Genomic DNA, 22,373 nt, shown 5'->3' with positions numbered 1-22,373 from the left:
ACTCCACTTTCCCCCAAAACTTTTAGATTCATATTTTAAACAGAAAATAGAGGTCTGCCGCCTGGAGTGAGGCTTGGAGCTTCAGCTTCCCCATCAGTCCTCCCAAAGAATATTCAGGGTTGATTTCCTTTAGGACTGACTGGTTTCATCTCTCCTTGACCTGCATACAGGTTTTTCAGGAAGCAGGTAAGGTGGTCTGCTATTCCCATCTCTTGAAGAATTTTCCATATTTTGTTGTGATCCACGCAGTCAAAGGCTTTAGAGGAGTCAATGAAGCAGAAATAGATGTCTTTCTGGAATTCTCTTGCTTTTTCTATGATACAATGGAGGAAAAATGGAAGGAAAAAGGAGGAAAAGGATAGAACCAAATTAATTGGAAAAGTATATGGAAAAGGTTAAATAGAGAGTATATAAGCAATGGATGAAATTTCATTGGTAAAAGGTGTTTACAGGGTGATGATGATGAGCCTACTCTTTCATGCATTCTAGGATTCCCAGTCAACCTGCTTTCCTCCAGAGATCCTCTCTGAGGATCACAGACTACCTGGACGTACGTGCTTGTATGTGTGTGTGTGTGTGTGTGTGTGTGTGTGCTGTATATACATGTAGTAAGGTCCATTGCTTGTATTTTAACTTTAAATGTTTATGTAGTCATATATATATATATATATATATATATATATGTTATGTAAAATTCTGGGTCTTGAGTCATGTATAGGAATGTTTTCAACTGTAAAACCTTAATTTTTTTTTAATTGGGGGATTTTTGAAGCAAGGAATTGGACTACTGTTCCCCTTTTGATGAGCTGATCAGATGAACTAGTAAACTGGCAGGTCCCACAAGCCCAGGAGGCTACTGCCAGTCAGACAGGATTCCTTCACTCTCTCTTGAAAGTTCCACTGCCACTGAAAGATATCACTAACTTAAAAGAAAACCACACCCAGACTTTATGCAGTGCAGTGCCAAAATGCAAGACCTTACACTCAATGGTGACATGCAAAGTGCCATGTGCTGAGGCTCTGTCTACAAGTTTTACATGGGTGTACTCACTTTATCCTTCCAGCAGGCTTCTATCATATCATCATCCTCATTTCACACATGAGAAATCTGAGACATGGAAGGTTAAATAACTTGTCTAGTCACTCAATCAGTGAGTGGGATCTGAAAGCAGCAATTTGAACTGGAGCCTGCCTGGCTACACAGGATATGGTGCTAGTCAAAGAGGAACACATATGGTAAAAATGTTTGGCAAGAGATTTAAGCCCGCATGTTTCTTTGACAAAACACCAAGGAGGAGTCATGTAAGATGAATAAAACTGCAGTATCCTCATGACCCACTTGCCTCCCAAACACCTTTCTTATTCCCAGAGCTGCTCCCCTTGAATCCCCAACTTACACACACTTCTGCAAGAACTAGGTTTTCCCTCCCTTTTATCCTTTCCTCTCACATTTCCAATACCTCTTCCATAGCTCTTCTGTTCTCTCTTCTGTTCTTTCACTTCCAGGTCATTCATTTTTTTTTAATTTAAAAATGTTAACTATATCTAAAGAAGAAAATAAGCAGTCATCCATAGTCCCACCTCCTAGAATGGACTGCTGTTAACAACTTTGCACATTTTCCTTCAAATTGATTTTTACATTATTCTAAGTAGCAGAAGTGCATGGGTTCATGCTAAATCATTTCAGTCCTGTCTGACTCTTTGGGACGCATGGACTGTAGCCCCCCAGGCTCCACTGACCATGAGAGGTTTCCAGGTAAGAATATGGAGTGGGTGGCCATGCCCTCCTCCGGGGAATCTTCCTGAACCAGGGATAGACCCCACATCTCTTGTGCCTCTTGCATTGGCAGATGGGTTCTTTACTGTTAGTATCACTTGGGAAGCCCCTAAGCTCTATATGTGTTATTTTAAAAAATTAAAAGGACACAGAACATACAAATATGTAAAATTTTGAAACATCTTAAATTCAAAAGTAACTTCTGTTAATGTAAGTGAATGATAATGCAGTCATTTAGGTATACCAACCAAGAGAAAAAATATATATATATGCTTTTATATGATTGAGCTCTTATAGAATCTATTCCAACTTTAAAGTATTTCAATTTACTAGTGTATAAATTTAATGAAAAAACACAAAAATGAAGAAACTGTTGAACTTTCAATCAAATTGTTTACCTTAAGAGACATACGTTTCTAAAAGAACCCTCTAATGCTAATAATAATAATGAGTGTCATTGAATTAAGTTATTAAAATGTGGAAGGATTCTTCTCATTATTTTTAAAAAATCAAATTTCTTAAGAATTAATTTTAAAATAATACAATCTATCCATTTCAAGTCTGATGACTTTTGACAACTGAACGTACCCGTGGAAGCACTATCCAGTTCAAGAACATCTCCAGCACTCCAAACTATCCTCTTGAGCCTCTTTGCCGTCAATCCCCCTTCCACTCCCTGTCCCAGGTGCTCAGTGATCTAGTTCTTGTCACTAGGGATTAGTTTGTCTCATCGAGTAATTCCCATAGGTGGCTCCGCAGAGTATGAACTCTTTTCATCACTCAGGATGATGTTTTAATCCATATCGTTGCCATGTATCAGGAATGTGTTTCATTTTATTGAAGAGTAGTATTCCTTTGCAATGACACCCCACTCCAGTACTCTTGCCTGGAAAATCCCATGGACGGAGGAGCCTGGTGGGCTGCAGTCCATGGGGTCGCTAAGAGTCGGACACGACTGAGCAACTCCACTTTTCACTTTTCACTTTCATGCATTGGAGAAGGAAATGGCAACCCACTCTAGTGTTCTTGCCTGGAGAATCCCAGGGACAGTGGAGCCTGGTGGGCTGCTGTCTATGGGGTCGCACAGAGCCAGACATGACTGAAGCGACTTAGCAGCAGCAGTAGCAGTATTCCTTTGAGTGAATATGTCACAATTATATCTATTCACTTCGTGCTGGACATTTGAATGCTTTTCAATTTGGGGACTATTATGAACAAAGCTACTATAAGCAAGTCCCTTTTGTGGGCATATGTTTTATAAATTCCGTTTTCATTTTTCTATTCTTTAATATGCACTTATTTTGTGAATAGATGTTACATTCATCATGACAAAACTTATTGAAATATTTAAAAATGTATTCAAATGTTACAAAAGACTGAAGTGCCAGCTTATCTTTGATTGTTTCCTCCCAGAACATACTTAATATTGGCCACCTTCTGCGCCAGCTGTGTTATTTGATTATCTCATTTAATCTACACAACAGCTTTATGAAGTACTTATTATTTCTTTCATAAGACACTTGCAAAATTGGCCTAGCGTATTGGAGTTGATCCAAGGTCAAAAGGAGGGTAAGTGGTGGCACCAGGACTAATAGGAGGCCCCCTGAATGTTGGGCTCATTACATTTGGGCTAAATATTCTCTGCCGTTCCTGGTTCCTGGTTTCCTGTCTAGCTTTTGCCCCTGATCTGTGTGCTTGAGGCGGACCCTGGCAACCAGCATTTCCCGGTCTTGCTTGCCCATGGAAGCCAATGGGTGCAGCCAAACAAATGAGATCAGAAGGGAGAGGGGAGGAATGTGAATGATAAATGTTGCCTGCCATATCAGCAAACAAAGCATGCTGTGCCATCTAGCCACCAGCCACTACCGACCTTAATAAGTGCATTAGGAAGGAACCTATCTGTTGTCGGAGTAGAAAAAGGCAACCCACTGCAGTATTCTTACCTGGAAAATCCCATGAAGAGAGGAACCTGGTGGGCTACAGTCCATGGCGTCCCACAGAGTTGGATATGACTGAGCATGCATGACTGAACACAGACTGTGGGATCTTAGGTCCACAAACCCTGGCCCACAGCTGCAAAAGTGCCAAGTTCTAACCGCTAGACTTCCAGGGATTTCTTATCACATCTTAAGATGTCAGTTACCTGGGTGTAAACGTCATCAAAGCACTTCATTATATGTACACTTGAAAACTGCAAGAGACTGGATCATACATGGTCTCATCACGAAAAAGAAATGAGAATTATGTGATGGGATGGAGGTGCCAGTTAATGCTCTGGTGGGAATCATTTTGCCATATATAACTGTATCCAATTAACGTGCTCAACTCACACAGTGTTATGTCAACTATGTCTCAAAAAAGTTGGAGAAAAAAAATTTATGAAAAAAAGAAAGAAACCTGTGTTACTTCTTTAGAATCCATCAAAAGCCAAGGGGATGCGTTCTAGTGCTGCAAGTTCAAGTGCAATGCAGCTGGGGAGGAAGAAGGACTGCTTACTCACTGGTCACCTGCCCAAGGTTGTCTGCTTTGGCTCCAGCAACTGGTGGGAACTAGACTGGCCTTCAGCAGCGCCAGGAGGACTGGGTCCCTGCAGGCTCCCACTTCATTCTCATGAGGTGTTTCGATGAGGAAATCACCAAGGATTTCTTCTTTTCCCCTAATCTATTACCACTTTCTCACTGTGTCTCTTCAAGACCATTGTGGGATGGTTGGATGCTGAGTGGACACGGCTTGAAGGAGATGCTGCTCTTCTCCTACTGGTCTCTTCTGGCCGGGAGGTTACTGTCCGCGGGATCAGAACCAGGGGGCCGGGAGGGCACCGGCTCTCTGAGAACCAAAATTCGCCGCGTGCACCCGGGTGCGCCTTGCCGGCTCCCGGCCTACTGAATCCACGCTGCCGGCTGAAGCTTCTCCCGCGGCGCCACGCCTGCGTGGGGCTCTAGACCCCGCGACAGGGGCCATGCTGAGGTGGCCCGGCCCTGCCCCCGACCCTGGAGGACAGGCCGCGGAGAGGCCAATCTTGACCGACCTGGCCAGGAGAGTTCTCGACCTCGGCCCAGCCCCACACACTCGAGGTTAAAAGACTCAAACCCTAAAGTTTCCAAGGAGTTGAATCCATCTCCCGGCCTTTATGAGGAAAGTTGAGGGAGGAAATCAGACCAAGAAAAACGTTATGTGCCTCAAAATGCGTAACTAACCAAAGAAAAATAGGATTTTCTGACAAGTTGGAAGCGTGCTCTGAAAGACTGGTGTCAAAGAGAAGTGTGTTCGGTCTGAGCCAACAGAGCATCAGGTAAGGTGGGAAAACACCCTTGCCACAGGGGTGGAAGGGGAAAGACCCAGAGTTTCTTTCGGAACCCTGGGGCCTTCCCAGAAAGCATAATCCATTGACGCTGTCCCCTTTCCCACATCTGTGGTCCTTAGAGATATTTGGGATCCCAGGTCTCACCTGGGGGCCTCCATTCCAACTCCTTTTTTTTATTTGGAAGACAAATCCCAAAGGTTTGCATCACTTTGATGTTTGCTTTTCAACTATCGAGGTCCTGAAAGCCTCTGGACCTCGCTAACAGAAGGAGTAACTGACCAGCTGCAGTTCACAGAGGAGCCTGAAATTTTGGCCTGGGAGAAGAGTTGTGGGAGTGGAGAGCAGATTCTGGTGCATCCTGAGGTCTAACTGCCTGGGGGCCCACAGGGACCTCGCTCTGGGAGAGGTGAGGAACCCTAAGTCAGGGTCTTTCAGGAACCCCAGATCCTTACTTGAGGGATCACTTGGGCTTCCAGAGGCTTCTTCCTTTGAAAATTTGAAGGCCAGCTGTGTCCAAACATGCATTTCTTGAGCACGTCACTAGGCGGTAGTAGCCATGTGGTTTCCGTGGTGTAGTGGTTATCACGTTCGCCTAACACGCGAAAGGTCCCCGGTTGGAAACCGGGCGGAAACAGCGGCACTTCTCCGCAAACTTTTAGATTCATATTTTAAACAAAAATGGAGGCCCGCCGCAGGGAGTGAGACTTGGCACTTCAGCTTCACCATCAGTCCTTCCAAGGAATATTCAGGGTTCATTTCCTTTAGGACTGACTGGTTTCATCTCTCCTTGACCTGCATACGGGTTTTTCAGGAAGCAGGTAAGGTGGTCTGTTTTTCCCATCTCTTGAAGAATTTTCCACAGTTTGTTGTGATCCACACAGTCAAAGGCTTTAGAGTAGTTCATGAATCAGAAACAGATGTCTTTCTGGAATTCTCTGGCTTCTTCTATGATCCAGTGGATGGAAAATGGAGGAAAAGAATAGAACCAAATTAATTGGAAAAGTATATGGGAAAGGTTAAATAGAGACGACTACAAACAGTGGAAGAAACTTCATTAGTAAAATGAGTTTACAGGGTAGATGATGAGCCTACTGTTTGGTGAATTCCAGGATTCCCGGTGACCTGCTTTCCCCTCGAGATCCCGGACATAGGTCCTCCTGTGTGTGTGTGTGTATGTGTGTGTGTGTGCGTGCGCGCGCGCGCGCGCGTGTGTATCCAACACACGCAGAGTGTGTGTTGTATCCAACAACACAGAGTAATGTAGTACTGGAGCTCAGGAGAGGATGCACAGATTAGAAACAATCGTATATCATTTACATTCTAAGAGTGAGACGCCTCCCTGGGTGGGCTCGAGCCAGGAACTTTTCGGTTAACAGCCGAACTCCGTAACAGATTGCACCACAGAGACACGAGGAGAGCTTACTCCTCACTCCGACAGAAAGCAAGCATGCTTACGGAGCTAGCCGGAGCCACCTGTGTCTCTCAGAATAGCGTTTCCCCCTCCGAGCCTCGGACAACCTGAGAGATGGAGTCCACTTAGCGTGTTCATTCCCGCGGTTCCGGAAGCCGTGCGATTCCGAGGGCAGAAGGTCCCCGAAGTGTCCTCGCCGCGCGTTGCTCCAACTCCGCCGCAGATGCCAGCGGCCAGGAGACGTCCGGAGCTTGATCCAAGGGGAGCCCGAAGGAAGCTGATGGCTCCTGGTTAGCTCCGCCTTCATCCGACCATTTGCGCTTCTGGACATCGGTTTAGTAGACGAGGTGCGTGTGGCTGCAGCTGGAGAGATCACGTCCAACGAGGAAACGTGAAAAGGAGCGGAGAGCAGGCAAAAGCATGGATGAGACAATGAGACCTGCCAGGAAGCCTGTGAAGAGGCTCAGACAGATCGTGAGGGATAAAAGATAATTTTATCACCTAGCAGAAAAATTTGTTGTGCTGTTCAGTCACTCAGTCCTCTCGGACGTTTTGCGACCCCATGGACTGCAGCACGGAAGGCTTCCCTGTCCATCACCAACTCCTGGAGCTTGCTCAAACTCGTGTCCATTGAGTCGGTGATGCCATCCAATATCTCATCCTCTGTCACGCTCTTCTCCTCCTGCCTTCACTCTTTCTCACCAGCAAGGTCTTTCCCAATGAGTCAGCTCTTCTCATCAGGTGGCCAAAGTACTGGAGCTTCAGCTTCAGCATCAGTCCTTCCAGTGAGTATTCAGGACTGATTTCCTTGAGGATTGACTGGTTTGATCTCCTTGAATTCCAAGGCACTCTCAAGAGTCTTCTCCAACACCACAGTTCAAACGCATCAATTCGTCCATGCTCAACCTTCTTTATGGTTCAGCTCTCACATCCAGACATGACTACTGGAAAAACCGTATAGCATTGACTATATGGACCCTTGTTGGCAAGTATTGTCTCTGCTTTTTAATACGCTGTCTAGGTTGGTCATAGCTTTTCTTCCAGGGAGCAAGTGTCTTTTAATTTCAGGGCTGCAGTCACCATCTGCAGTGATTTTGGAGCCCTGGAAATAAAGTCTGTCACTATTTCCATTGCTTCCCCATCTATTTGCCATGAAGTGATGAGACCGGATGTCATGCTCTTAGGTTTTTGAATGCTGAGTGATAAACCAGCTTTTTCATTCTCCTCTTTCACCTTCATCAAGAGGCTCTTTGGTTCCTCTTTGCTTTTTGCCAAAGGGTGGTGTCATCTGCATGTCTGAGGTTCTTGATATTTCTCCCTGCAGTCTTGATTCCAGCTTGTGCTTCATCCAGCCTGGCATTTCGCGTGATGTATTCTGCGTACAAGTTAAATAAGCATGGTGACAATATACAGTCTTGACGTACTCCTTTCCTTTTTTGAACCAGTCCATTGATCCATGTCTGGTTCTAACTGTTGCTTCTTGAGCTCCATACAGGTTTCTCTGGAGACAGGTAAGGAGGTCTGGTATTCCCATCTCTTGAAGAATCTTCCACAGTTTGTTGTGATCCACGCCATCAAAGCCTTGAGTGTAGTCAATGAAGCAGAAATAGATGCTTTTCTGGAATTCTCTTGCTTTTTCTATGATCCAAAAGATGTTGGCAATTTGATCTCTGGTTCCTCTGCCTTTTCTAAATGCAGCTTGAACATCTGGAAGTTCTCGGTTCACATACTGTTGAAGCCTGGCTTGGAGAATTTTGAGCTTTACACTGCTAGCATGAGAAATTAGTGCAATTGTGCAGTGGTTTGAACGTCCTTTGGCACTGCCTTTCTTTGGGCTTGGAATGAAAACTGACCTTTTCCAGTCCTGTGGCCACTGCTGAGTTTTCCAAATTTGCTGGCAAATGAGTGCAGCAATTAAACAGCATCATCTTTTAGGATTTGAAATAGCTCAGCTGGAATTCTGCCACCTCCACTCGCTTTGTTTGCAGTGATGCTTCCTAAGTCCCTATGTTGACTTCGCACTCCAAGATGTCTGGCTCTTCGTGAGTGATCACACCACCCTGGTTATCTGTGTCATGAAGGTCTTTTTTGTATAGTTCTTCTATGTATTCTTGCCACTTCTTCTTACTATCTTCTGCTTCTGTCCTTTATTGTGCCCATCTTTGCATGTAATGTTCCCTTGGTATCTCTAGTTTTCTTGAAGAGATCTCTAGTCTTTCCCATTTTAATGGTTTTGCTCTATTTCTTTGCACTGTTCACTTTGGAAGGCTTTCTCATCTCTCCTTGCTATTCTCTGGAACTCTGCATTCATTTGGGTATATCTTTCCTTTTCTCTGCCTTTTGCTTCTCTTCCTTTCTCGGCTATTTATAAGGCCTCCTCAGACAACCATTTTGGGCATTTTTCTTTTCTTTTTCTTGGGGATGGTTTTGATCAAGGCCTCCTGTACAATGTTGCAAACCTCCGTCCATAGTTCTCCAGGCACTCTGTCTATCAGATCGAATCCCTTGAATCTGTCACTTCCACTGTATAATCAATCATAAGGGATTTGATTTAGGTCATACCTGAATGGCCTAGTGGTTTTCCCTACTTTCTTCCATTTAAGTCTGACTTTGGCAATAGAGCTTCTCCATCTTCGGGCTGCAAAGAATAGAACCAGTGTGATTTTGGTATTGACCATCTAGTGATGTCCATGTATAGAGTCGTCTCTTGTGTTGTTTGAAGAGAGTGTTTGTTATGCCCGGCGCGTTCTCTTGGCAAAACTCTGAGGGAGAATCAGAGAAGAGCATGAAAGAGAGAAAAGCTCAAGCTTCTGTTGGTGTCCACAAATAAAACAGCAAACACAGTGTGAGTATATTTACGTGGGACAGTTGCCTTATGCCACGTTGTGTGTTGTGACTGTAGAGTGTAAGTGTTGCACTGTGGCAGCAGCAACCTTGGTTCAGATCCAGGCTAAGGCAAGGTAGTGTCTATAGCCTGTCTTGCCATTTGCCTTTTTTCTTTTTTTTACTTTGACTTATAGTTGATTTTCAATGTCGTGTTTGTTTCAGGTGTACAACAAAGTGATTCAGTTACGCACACATATACATCTAGTTTTGGTTCAGATTATTTTTTCCTTACAGATTATTACAAAACATTGAGTATAGGTCCCTGGCTATACCCGAGGTGCTTGTTGGTTATCTGTTTTCTGCATACTAGTAGTGTGTATATATTAATCCCAAACTTCTAATTTACCCCTCCCCCTTTCCCGTTCAGTAACCATAATGTTGTTTTCTATGTCTGTGGGTTTATTTCCGTTTTGTACATATGTTCCTTTGTATCAGTTTTAGTTTTGTGTTTTAGATTTCTCATATAAGCGATGTCATATGATATTTGTCTTTCTCTGCCTGGCTTACTTCACTAGGATGACAATCTCTTGGTCCATGCATGTTGCTGTAATTGGCATTACTTCATTCTTTTTTTTTTTTTTTTTTTTGGGTTGAGTAATAGTCTATCCATTTACTTTTAATTCCAGCACCAGCTATGCCCCCGAGCAGTGGTGGGAGAGCAGAATTTGCCACTGGCCTGGAAGCAAAATGCAGCAAGAAGAGGAGTAAATCCCACAGCGCACAAACCTGCCAGTCAAAGCAAAACCTAGAATAACTGCTTGACTCCCTGTTGAGCAGAACACATCCCCAAAGTTTAAATATTGCCCTTCAAGGAGCCTTGCCTATAGTTACACTAACAAGATAACATGGTCATTGTTGTTGTTGTTTTCTGGTAAAGATATGTCTAATATCAGTGGGGTTTTTCTTACACTAAAGGAGAAGGCGTACTGAAGAGGTTTACACTAAAATGCAAACTAGTCATCATGGTCTAGACCAGCTCCTTTCCATCCACCATCCACTGATTTTTACAGAAACAGTAAATCATTGAACTATAGGCACAGTTTGTTGAATTTTTGCAAACGTAATCAGCACCCAGATCAAGGTGTAGAAAATCTCCCCCACCCTTGAAATGCCACTTGAGCCACTTTCTAGGCAATTCCTACACTAGATCGCTTATTTTATTACCATTCTGAGGTCTACTGCAAGAGTGTACTGTTGCCTGCTCTTGAAATTCAAATGAAGGAAGCTACATTTTTGGTAACTGACTTTGCTTTCATGCAACATTTTGTTCATTAAACATATTCATAGTGTTATGCACATTTCACTACTTTTGGTATTATTGGAGTAATTTTGTCGGGATTTTTTGGTGTCAACTGGTGTTCTTGATGAATATCCCATACCAATTTTTTGCATATTGTGCATTCATAGAAGTACTACAATTGCTGGGCCATGAAGTAGGTACAAGATTAACTTTATTAGGAACTGCCAACAGTCTTCTAGAATGATTTTGAACTGACTGCTACAGGTGCAATTGCTCCACATTTGTCGGCATTTAGCGTATGAATTTTTTAAAAAGCAGTCATGCTGGAGGCTGTGTAATGTTATCTCCTTATCAGTGTGACATTTATTTCCCGAATGAGTAAATATGTCAAGAGTATTTTCTTATAGCTTCTGGTCATTAAAATATTACCTTTGTGATCCCCGGCTTAGGCTTCACAGGAAAAGGGAACCAGGTGCTGTGGTCGGTCGCTGAGGTGTAGATGGATTTTCCTAAGTGTCTCTCAGAGACAGAGGCCCAGGCTCAGGGTATTCCCAGTGTCGACAGGTTTAGCTCCAGTGACTGGCCCAGCAATAGTGGACATGCCCAGCCTCCCAGGCTTTTACCATCTCCACCCACTTTCAGTTGAGCAAGTGCAGAACGTGTTTTTAAAATATTCTCTTTCAACCTATTCATTCACATTCATTTCCCTGAGTACTTTGAATGGCCAATTCATCTCACTACCATCAAGGGAAAACTGATATCAGCAGCATAGGCAGATGGTTCATGTAAAAATCAACGTCAGAATATCAATACGATGGTGATCCAGGGAAATGCCCTGACTCTCCAGCTGCTGTTGTTTGGAATCCCCGTGTTTTCTACCAGGCAGTGGGCACGGTTTCCCTTTTCCCTTGGAAGCTCGCTCAGAAGACCTGTTAGGACAAATGTTATGTCCACTGTAGGGCAAGAGGTGAGTGAGGGAGCGGGGCTGGTGGGCGGGGGCCAGGGGTGTGGACCAAGCCTGCAGAGGCAGCGGTAGATGAGGCAGCAACAGTGGCTGTGCGCGTATGTGGTTCTGGAAGAGCTGATGAAAGGCGGTGAGTCCGGTGGGTGAGAGTGGGTGCTCTGCCTGTGTGGGGAGGGGCGGGAGGATTGGGAGATCTTTGCTAGAATTACTTTGCGGGGAGTGATTTGGTAAGGGTGGGGGAGGGGAGGAGGGCGACCCTGAGTGCAAGATGGTGGCCCGACGGGTCCATGCTTATAGTTAGCTGGCAGCAGAGATTCCGTGATCTTGAAGGTGCTTTCTCCAATGGAACGTCTTGTCCGTTGCCTTCCCGGCGTTCTGACCTCTGTGATTTCCCTACTAGGGTGAAATCGACTTCAGAATTTCTGCTTGATAATCCCTATATAGTAAAATGTCTATATTCCTTCAGGTGAACTGAGGAAAGGACAAACTCATAGTTTAAAGTAGCAGGGGACGGATAGGCATTACCTGGGAAACGTGCCAGAGGGCTTCATCCATGTATCAAAGTGTATCTTCCATACCTGGCTGATAAAAAAATTTTGTACCTCTTGATTTTGGTGATTATTTCACATCAAATAGCTGTTCATTCATGATTTGTGCATCTTGTTCTGTGAATACACCTTAATAATTTTTATCTCGGATAGAATGGGCGGTCACATGTTGCAGAACCCAGTGCAGACCATTACCGTGTTGAAGAAAAAGAAGTCAGACGCCACGTGAAACACGGAGGCCATGCCGTGACTCGGATTCGAACCGAGGTTGCTGCGGCCACAACGCAGAGTACTAACCACTATACGATCACGGCGCGCCACATACCAGGCGATGAGAACGGTCTTTACTGTCTGTCCTTTGACGTAAAATGATTTCGATCGTTGCGCTGCTTTATTCTTGGGAACTGCAGCTATTCGTTTTCTCTCTTTCATGCTCGCTCGTCGGTTTCCCCGCTCTGTCTCTCAGTTCTGATACATTGTGACAAAAGGAAACACAATCAAACCAAACACCAATTCTCATCTCCCCAGATGCGGCACGTTCCTTCTGGGAAGTCTGGCGGTCCTCGTCCCCACCTCGCCGGCTTCTTTTCCAGCTCTTCGCAGTCGTCCCTTTGGATCCACCTTCCCGGTTAGCTGGTTCCGGCTCCCGCCCCACCGACCGCGGTCGAGCCGAGGGAGGGCAACACCAGCGGTGCAGACGGCCGGGTGAAGGCGGAGCAAAGAACCGAAAGAACCAGTACGGAGCCCACCCGGCGTCCAACCTCCCTCCGGCCCCCTCGGCTCCGGCCCGGGGCGTCTCCGGCGCGTTTCTGCCCTCGGAAATGGGTGTGGCTCCACCGGTCGTGGAAGCGGGTAATTACGCATCCATGGGGATGAGAAGTACCTTACTCGAGCGTGTCTCTGTGGCGCCACCTATTAGTGCCTTGGGCTGTTCACGGAAAGGTTGGTTGTTCTAAACACACCTTAGGAACGCCTTCCTTGAAACACTCAAAAGCTGTGTGGGTCTTTCTACGAGGCGCAACCTTTCTGGGAAAGGCAAAAGGGCTCCTCTACTGCTTCCCTCCTGTCCGGCGTCATGGTGCACAGGAGGTTTGCCAGGTCCCTGGGAGTCCAGAATTTCCTGAAGCAGTGAAACCAGTAACCGTATTTCTTTACCTTTCTCCTTTACTGAGTATGTAACAAATCCACTGTTCTGTTTTAATCAGTTACGTATTTCTATAGGGATTTATATTTAAAATCTTCTATTTTCCCCATACAGATACCATTTCTCTTTTCCTTCCTCCCTGTGCGCACATCCAGATTTCCATCTGGTGGTGTTCTTCCTGGAGGATTCCTTTAGCATTCCTTGTATAGTGGGTCTGCTGCTGCTGAAGTCTTTCAGCCTTTGTATGTCTGTAATGGTCATTATTCACCTTCATATTGAAGGACTTTAAAGGTGGGTAGAGGAAACGGCAACCCACTCCAGTGTTCTTGCCTGGAGCATCCCAGGGACGGGGGAGCCTGGTGGGCTTCCGTCTATGGGGTCGCACAGAGTCGGACACTACTGAAGCGACTTAGCAGCAGCAGCAGCAGTGATAGAATTCCACCTTGACGTTTTTGGCTTCTGTCCTTTGAAGAGGCTGCTCCACTGTATTATAACTTCCATGCATCTCTCTCCTCCTCTCTCTCTTTTTAGTCTTTATTAAATTTGTTACAATATGGCTTCTGTTTCATGTGTGTGTGTGTGTGTGTGTGTGTGTGTGTGTTTTGCCATGAGGCCTGTTGGGTCTTAGCTCTCCAACCAGGCATCCAACTCACACCAAGAAGGCAAAGTCTTAACCACTGGACCACCCGGGAAGTCCCTCACTTCTATGCTTCTGATAAAATCCGACATGTGCACTTTTGTTTCTACATGTATCCGGTCTTTCTCCTCTGGTCCCTCGGGGACTATATGCTTTTTCAATGGCTTTGAGCACCTTAATTACGATGAGACTAGATGTGTTTTTTCCGTGCTGTTGTGCTCATTCATTTTGTTCATTTGGCTCCTTGGATCGGTGGGTTTATAATCTTTACTATGATTGAAATTATCTGACATTGTTCCTCCAAAACCTGTTTCTCGTCCCTGGGTATTTTCAGGAGCATCAGTCACCCATGTATCAGGTCTTTCAGTGATGTGCTAGCATTCAATGGGCAGTGCTAAAGAACGTTCAAAGTACTGGAGAATTGTGCTCACTTCCCATGCTAGTAAGGTTATGCTCAAAATCCTTCAAGCTAGGTAGGCTTCAGCGTTCCACTTGAATGAAGAAATTCCAGATGTACAAGCTGGGTTTAGAAAAGGCAGAGGAAGCAGAGATCGAATTGCAAACATTTGCTGGATCATAGACAAAGCAAGGGAATTCCAGAAACAACATTTACTTCTGTTTCTTGCGCTACACTAAAGCCTTTGACTGTGTGGATCATAACAAACTGTGGAACACTCTAAAAGAGATGGGAATACCAGACCATCTTCCCTGTCTCCTCAGAAGCCTGTATGCGGGTCAAGAAGCAACAGTTAGAACCTTATACGGATCAACTGACTGGTTCAAAATTGAGAAAGGAGTACAACCAGGCTGTTTACGGTCTCCCTGTTTATTTAAGTTGAATGCAGAACACATCAGGGGAAATGCCAGGCTGGATGAGTTACAAGCTGGAATCAAGATTGCTGGGAAAAATATCAGCAACCTCAGGTATGCAGATGACACCACCCTAGTGGCTGAAAGCAAAGAGGAACTAAAGAGCCTCTTGATGAGAGTGAAAGAGGAGAGTGAAAAAGCCAGCTTATAACTCAATATTAAAAAAACTAAGATCATGGCATCCAGCCCCATCACTTCATGGCAAATAGAAGGGGAAAATGTGGAAGCAGTGACAAATTTTCTGTTCTTGGGCTCTAAAACCACTGCGGATGGTGACTGCAGCCATGAAATTAGAAGACACTGGCTTCTTGGAAGGAAAGCGATGACAAACCTAGACAGTGTATTAAAAAGCAAAGACATCACTTTGCCCACAAAGGTCCATATAGTCAAAGCTGTGATCTTTCTTGTCGTCATGTACCAATGTGAGAGTTGGACGATGAAGAAGGCAGAATGTTGAAGAACTGATGCTTTGGAACTGTGGTGCTAGAGAAGACTCTTGAAAGTCCCTTGGATGCCGAGGAGATCAAACCAGTCAATCCTAAAGGAAATCAACCCTGAATACTCATTGGAAGGATGATGCTGAAACTCCAATACTTTGGCCACCTGATGAGAAGAGCAGACTCCTTGGAGAAGTCCCTGATGCTGGGAAAGTTTGAAGGCAGAAGGAGAAAAGGGCAACAGAGGATGAGATGGTTGGACGGCATCACCGATTCAACGAACACGAACTTGGGCAAACTCTGAGAGATATTGAGGGACAGGGAGGCCCGTAGTGCTGCGGTCAGTGGAGCCACAAAGAGCCAAACACAGGTTAGCAACTGAAAAACAACGACTCTTCAATGACACTATGTTCATTAAAAGCCTTTTATTTGGACAGTGAGTTTCCATTTGGATACTGTGAACAGCTTTTCATTGCTTTGTGCTCCATAATCTTGTTTATGTTGTTTTCTGCCATGTCTAATCTGCTCTTCAATCTGGTGAATTTATTGCATTAGATGTTACAGTTTTCAGCTCTAAAGTTTGATTTTTTTTTTTTGCCATTTTTGTGTGTTCTGTGTTTCTAATTAACATTTTGGACATATGTATACCGTCATGATAACTGTTAAAGTCTTCTCTGCAGATTTTTACACTGTGTCCCTTCTGGCTCAATTTCACTGACTGATTCATTCATTCATTTGTCTCCTCCTTACCTGTCATTTTCCTGCCTCTTTGCATGACTGGCATCCTTTGATTGGAGGCCAAGCACTGTCAGAGTTTCCCATTTGGGGCACTGGCTGTTTTGGTATTCCTACAAATCGTCTTGAGCTTTATCTGGGGTACATTTGAGTGACTTGTAAATGGTTTGATCCCTTTGGATCTTCCTTTCGTGATTTTTTTAGGTAGGTCAGTCTAGAGCTGCTTATTCCCAATACTGTAACAAGAGTTTTCTGAATGTTCTTCCCAATGGCCCAGGAGTTAGGAGGAGTCCATTCTGTCTGGGGGGATCGAATACAATTGCTTGTCCTGTGTGAGCACCAGGCATTGCACCAGGATCTTTTTAAAACATTCTTTCCTTGGCCTCAGGCACTTTCTTCATAACGATACCCCATCATTACTCTGCTGAGTACTTGAGGGAGACCCTTTCATATCCCAGCATTCTCTCTCTCTCCCACTCTCTCTCATCACTGGACCTTTCTTCATGTTTCTCTCTTTTATTATTAACTTTTATTGAAGTATAGCTGATTTACGATGTTGTGATAATAGCAAAGTGAATCAGCTATACATATACATATTTCCCCTCTTTTTTGGATTTCCTTCTCATTTAGGTAACCACAGAGCATCCGGTATTTCCCTATGCCATAGAGTAGGTTCCCATTTGTTATTTACTCTATACATAGCATCAATAGCATATATAGGTAAATCCTAACTTCCCAATTCCTCCGACTCCCCTTTCCCCCTTGATATCCATACCTTTGTTCTCTCCCTCTGTGTCCCTACTTCTGCTTTGCAAATAGGAATCATTTGCAAAGCAAATGATTGGATCTTTGTCCTGTGAACTCTAGCTGCCTTGGTCTCCACCAACACTCAGCTTCTTGAGTCCAGTGGATTGACCTCAAATCCTCCTCTTGGTGCCCAGCGTGGGAACTCACCGAAAGCAGGAAGCTGGGCCCATGGCAAGACTCATCTTGTTTGTTTGTCACCTCTCAGGGCTTGCTATCCTTTGCTGCCTGATTTCCAGTGTCTTAGAAGCTAGTATTTCATGGTTTTTTGGGTTTTTGCTCCTTTGGGAGTGGGACAAAGGGGGAGAGTGAGCTTTAGGAAGGAGGGTTAATCTGATTTCTGTCACTGCACCTTTGCTAGAAACTGAAGGCATCTCTTTATGTTCTTAGTTTTCCCTAAATAGATGTGCTAATTTATATTCCAATGTATTTTGCCGACTCAAGGAAAGAGTCTTTTTCTTCATGGTCTTGCCATCACAAGAAATTGTCAATACACCTGTCTGTTACTCTAACAAAGGAATTTGTGCCCTACCGACTCAACTTAGCGGGAGGTACAATGAAAAGACAATGTGTACATTTCCAGAGATTACACATATTCAGCAGCTAAACCTCCAAGCTGATTGGAAAGTATTCTAATAATTGTAACTGTTTTCAGTGGTGACCAAGTCATTGAGTCCAGACAAGACCAGCCAGAATGACTCTGGAGAGCCTCTTGCAGAGCAGCTTATGGATTACAGGAGTTTAAAAAAAAAAAAACACACAAACGCCCACTGGTCCCAGACATTTATCCTCTTTCCTTCCCTTTATGATTTGCATTTTTGCTTTGGTTGGATGCGCACAATCTAATGTGGGGTCTCCCTCCAATATACGGGTACATTTGCAAGCCCGAGACTCTCTCCGCATGATATCTCGACAGTACATGGCTACATCTGGAAAAATTATCTCATTTGAGACACATTGTTGCAAGCTACAGAATCCTGCACCGATAATACATCTTGTGCAAACCTGGATCCTTAGAGTTATTGGTTCACCTTCCACTGATTCCTCAGTTGAAGCTCAGGAGGAAACAAGAGCTCTTTGGATCTTCCGTACTCAGTCGAGGATGTCTCTGGGTTCTAGGACATTTCTCTCTGCCCCTCTCTCACCCTCTTGGAGTCTGTACCCTTCTGTCTCTCTCTGTCCCTCATACTCTAGGCCTCTGTGGATCTTACCCACTTTCTGTCCTCCTCATCTGTTTTCCGCAAATGTGCATTAGGAGTCCTTCAGTCAGCAATCACTTACTAGGCACTCACCAGGCACCAGGCCCTTCTCCAGGAAAACTGCTGTATCAGGAGCAAAGTCAAGGTCCCACTCCTTGGTGCATTCACACCAGGAGGCATCAAAAATAAGAATCTCTCTCTCTCTCTCTCTCTCTCTCTCTCTCTCTCTCTCTCTCTCTCTCACACACACACACACACACAAATAAAAATCACAGCAGGAGAACAACCTGTCATGTTCTCAGGTTCATCTGCCTGCCAGTGCCTAAGGACCCCAGCAGTGAGTAAAAAAAGAATTACATAGCACATGGAAAAATGGTGACTTGAGATCTAGAAGGCAGGTAACTAAGAATCAGGAATTAAAAAAAATAAAATAAAATAAACGAGCGCTTCCAGTAAACAACAGGTCCTTACTTCTCAGCTTAGGGAGTCCATGTGTTGTGCTCTTCTTCAAGTGACGTTACGGCTACATTCAGGAACATCTCCTAAAGGTACCCACACATTCTCTTAAGCTGTTAACCTATAGCCCCTCTATATATAATCTATAAAAATGTGGGCAGCATTATATTTAAACAGTGTTTTGTTATTTGTACCTTAAATAGAAATTCTCCAGGCAAAGATTATACATTAATTCAACCAATTTAATATCAGTCACAGAAGTTAATGATAGATCTTAAAATCGTAAATTGAGCTGAATCGTGGCAGATAAATGCTACTTAGAGGCACGTATTAGATGATAGCTAAAAACATTGACCCGAAATTGAAAGGGGAATAATTAAGTCACTGTGATTTCGAGACTCAAAAGACTTAATCCTGATTTAAAAGATATTATATGGTATATTTAATTTACTGGGATACATAATTTTAAACTTTATAAATAATAATAAATGTGAAAGTCACCATGAAGGAGTTTTTAGATCAAAATTATTAAAGCAGTGTGGTGCATACCAGGAGTCATCTCTGGGAGCATGACAGGACAAATATTTTCTATGTAATTATACATCAATTATTAGAATTTTCAGGAGTGTAAAAGTATTTGAGATTCATCCTTATTATCAACTTGAATTTTATTCTTGTTTGTAGTATGGAGAGCACTAATTTATCTAGAGCCAAACCTTTTTTATATTCCTGAGTTACATTTCAGCAAAACAAAGGGGGAAAAATAAATAAATAAAAGACCCACATGGTCGCTATTCACTGAGATAGAAAAGGTGGTTCAGAACTCCCCTTGGAGAGAGACAGAATGACATATGTGTGGGAAAGCAGGGTGCCTCTGTGCTTGAATTCAGACTGGACCTGGGACTGGGTCAAGGCCAGAACACAAGACTAAGCCTTATTGTCATAGGGCAGCCACCCAACCGACAGCACCCACACAGCAGTTCTGGGAAGCTTTTGAGAATATTCCCCTCCCTTTGCAGCATTTCCCATCTGGTTCTCTCATCCTCCGACCACAGGGAAGGATTCTTCACCTCTGTGTCCTGACAGAACACTTTACGCTCCCTGCAGGGCACAGGGAGCGAGGCAGGAGCCAAGGGGGGCAGCTGTACTGCCTCGATGGGTTTTCTAGCAAAGGGGCGTGGCAATCCCAGGGACAGAGGAGCCTGGCGGACAAGGGGTCGCAAAGAGTTTTGGACAAGACTGGGCCAGTGAGCAGGAGCACCAGGCGGTTCCACCACTCAGACGGATCCAAAGCACACCTGAGTGCCCGCCAAAGCAACCCGCAGGAGGCCAGAGGGCAGAGGGCAGCCGGTGCAGCTGAGGGCGGAGGACGAAAGCCTAGACCGTCCTACAAGCACAGGGCATGAGTGGCCTGCACTTGAGAAAGACCTGAATAAAACTCCATCTAGGCTATCCCTGCAAATATGGTCTCTATGGGGGCATTGGTGGTTCAGTGGTAGAATTCTCGCCTCCCACGCGGGAGACCCGGGTTCGATTCCCGGCCAATGCATTGCGGTTATGTTTGTTTTGGGCTTCGCTGGCCCGTGGACAGAGGAATGCTACAGTCCAAGGGATGGCCAAAAGTCCAAAAGGACTGAGCGACTAACACACATATACCTTCTCTACATCCTAAAGAGAACGGATTCCAGGTTCCTGAAGGGCCAAGAGGGCCCTCTTCCGGACGGTACAGCTGTTCCCTGGCCTTGGAAGACAGGTCCCACAGAAGTTAGCTTTGAGAGGGACGCCAAAGGAAAGGAACAGTCCCGAGATATCGGCACGTTACTATCAAGAGATGTCATAACTCTTATCCAAAGAAAGAATGTGATGTTAACCGGGCACTTAGGTACAGGATATAGGATGTTCGTATTCTTGCAAACTTTGGTATCTTACAAAAGCTTTTGGTTTGGGATTTTAATGACTTTTTGGAACTGAAGCCTCACATTCTCTTTGAATGAAAACTCTGTTAAGTAAGACTCTGGGTTTACCACGCCAGGAGAAAAGAGTGGAGGCCAGAGCTGGCCAGCCCAGGCTGTTCACGGCATCTCAGCTCCAACAGCCAGCCTGAGGTCCAGGACCCTGAGGCCCGGACTCAGCGGCATTTAGAAACTCTGTGCAGAAATGTTCTGCCCTGGACCTTTAAGCAAAATACAGTTCCGATCTGGGCAGGAAGAGAAGGACTTGTGTGAGTGCAGACGCTGAAAGAAAGAAAGTTTTCCCTGACCGGGAATCGAACCCGGGCCGCGGCGGTGAAAGCGCCGAATCCTAGCCACTAGACCACCAGGGAGCTGTAGACAAATGGCTTACTTAGCTTCTCCAGGTGAAAGGTGAGTGTAAGATGACCCTTCAGAAAGTCAGAAAGCTGGGAAAGCAGTGTCGCCGCGGCCCAGGGCTGTGTGCAGCTGTGCAGGGCTCCCAGCCGTGCCCCCGCTGCTCATCGCCCTTCACGTCTCCTTTCCTGGGCGTCGCTTTTGCTCTGGGGCAAGGACACAAAGTAGCGGACTGGGTCCCTCCTGGTCTAGCTGTAGCGCTGCGTGCTGCCGAGCCCAGGTCTTGCTCTCCTTGTGAACCTCGGTTTTCTTTGTCGTCAGGCTCGGTGATGAGTGGCGGGTGATGAGCGGATCCGTCCACCTCCAGATCTCTGACGTGGCTCCGGGGCCTCTCCGAGCGCTGAATAAAGAGACTTCCAGGTGGTCACCAAGTCTTCCTCCAGCTGCGTCCCCTGCCTCCCCCCGTGCCTTTTCGCGCCTGTTGGTTTTGCCAAAGAGAAGACACATCTCAGGGCGGGGAAAAAGAAAGAGGAACCCTGTTCCCGCCCGGTTTCGAACCGGGGACCTTTCGCGTGTGAGGCGAACGTGATAACCACTACACTACGGAAACGGGACAAGCTCTGCTCCTGAACACTGTATCCACGAAATCCCGAGGTCCCGCCACCACTAAGCACACCACCAACTCTTAACTCTCAATGAGGAACCTTGAAGCCCCAAGCTCTCTCAGGCACGGAGACGGCGGCTCCCGAGGGCCCTGCTTTAGGGTTCCTCCTCTCCCCTGAAGTGAGGACCCCTGGGCCCCCACAGGTTGCCTTCGGGGTCCCGCACCCTACGCAGAATCCTCAGACCCTCAGCTGCGCGCCCTGAGTTCAGGGGTCGCCCCCGCCGACCCCCCAGCTCCCGGAAGCCGCAGGAGGCGGGGACGGTGGGTGCACCCGAGGCCCAGGTGACCCCCGAAACCCAGCGGTGTGGAAGCCGCCCCTCCCGGGCTGCGGACCCGCGCCTCGGTGGTCCTGTTCTCGGCGCCGGCGATCAGCGCTCGGGGCTCTCAGGAATGACCGACGCTTCCGATCCACCCGGGACGCGCCCTCCCCGCTGTTTCTTTGCACCTGACTCCTGTTGTGTTTCTCTGAAAGTCCGTTGGGCGCATCACTTCTCCGGTGTCCTCCTGGCAAAAGGGAGTTCTCTTTGGTGGTGCCTAAAATGTCATTCCCCCCTCCCCCACCCCGTCCCTGGGTGGGCTCGAACCACCAACCTTTCGGTTAACAGCCGAACGCGCTAACCGATTGCGCCACAGAGACAGCAGTACAGGATTCTTTTGGACTCTCTATGGAGTAGACCTACTTAACGCATTCCCAGGGTGAGCGCTCTGTCCCCCAGAGAAACGGTGCCATTTCCCTGCCCCCTACCCGCCACAGATGCCAGCGCCCCCGGAGAAACCGGCATCCAGGGCACGAAGCTTCCGGGCCTGAACCGAAATAGATCCAAGGACAGCTAAACACCCGGTGGGCTCCCATGATGGCTCTTCCCGTTTCGTCGCCTACACCCAACGAATGAGAGTTTGCCCACCCAGGCAAAGGCCTCGGGGGCCGAGGTTGTGCTTCGGTTTCCTGCGTCCACCAGGCGGTTTCCGCCAGAGTGGGCTTCCCTGGGGG

At 45.9% G+C, this 22,373-nt stretch overlaps 6 non-coding genes across 6 annotated transcripts; 2 read left to right on the top strand and 4 right to left on the bottom strand.

Annotated features, from left to right (window-relative positions):
- Positions 1 to 5,642: 5,642 nt before the first annotated feature.
- TRNAV-AAC lies at positions 5,643 to 5,715 on the top strand. Its single transcript has one exon. It is a non-coding gene; the product is annotated as a tRNA-Val (tRNA).
- A 6,657-nt stretch (positions 5,716 to 12,372) lies between these two features.
- Positions 12,373 to 12,444, bottom strand: TRNAH-GUG. Its single transcript has one exon. It is a non-coding gene; the product is annotated as a tRNA-His (tRNA).
- A 7,446-nt stretch (positions 12,445 to 19,890) lies between these two features.
- Positions 19,891 to 19,961, top strand: TRNAG-CCC. The gene has a single exon. It is a non-coding gene; the product is annotated as a tRNA-Gly (tRNA).
- Positions 19,962 to 20,663: 702 nt separating this feature from the next.
- On the bottom strand, positions 20,664 to 20,735 carry TRNAE-UUC. The gene has a single exon. It is a non-coding gene; the product is annotated as a tRNA-Glu (tRNA).
- A 520-nt stretch (positions 20,736 to 21,255) lies between these two features.
- Positions 21,256 to 21,328, bottom strand: TRNAV-CAC. The gene has a single exon. It is a non-coding gene; the product is annotated as a tRNA-Val (tRNA).
- A 617-nt stretch (positions 21,329 to 21,945) lies between these two features.
- TRNAN-GUU lies at positions 21,946 to 22,019 on the bottom strand. Its single transcript has one exon. It is a non-coding gene; the product is annotated as a tRNA-Asn (tRNA).
- Between the last annotated feature and the right edge of the window lie 354 nt (positions 22,020 to 22,373).

The sequence above is a fragment of the Bubalus bubalis genome, chromosome 6, assembly GCF_019923935.1.
Source record: "Bubalus bubalis isolate 160015118507 breed Murrah chromosome 6, NDDB_SH_1, whole genome shotgun sequence".
NCBI lineage: Eukaryota > Metazoa > Chordata > Mammalia > Artiodactyla > Bovidae > Bubalus > Bubalus bubalis.
The sequence above is the reverse complement of the archived record's forward strand: the minus strand, read 5'-3'. Positions and strand labels throughout refer to the sequence as shown.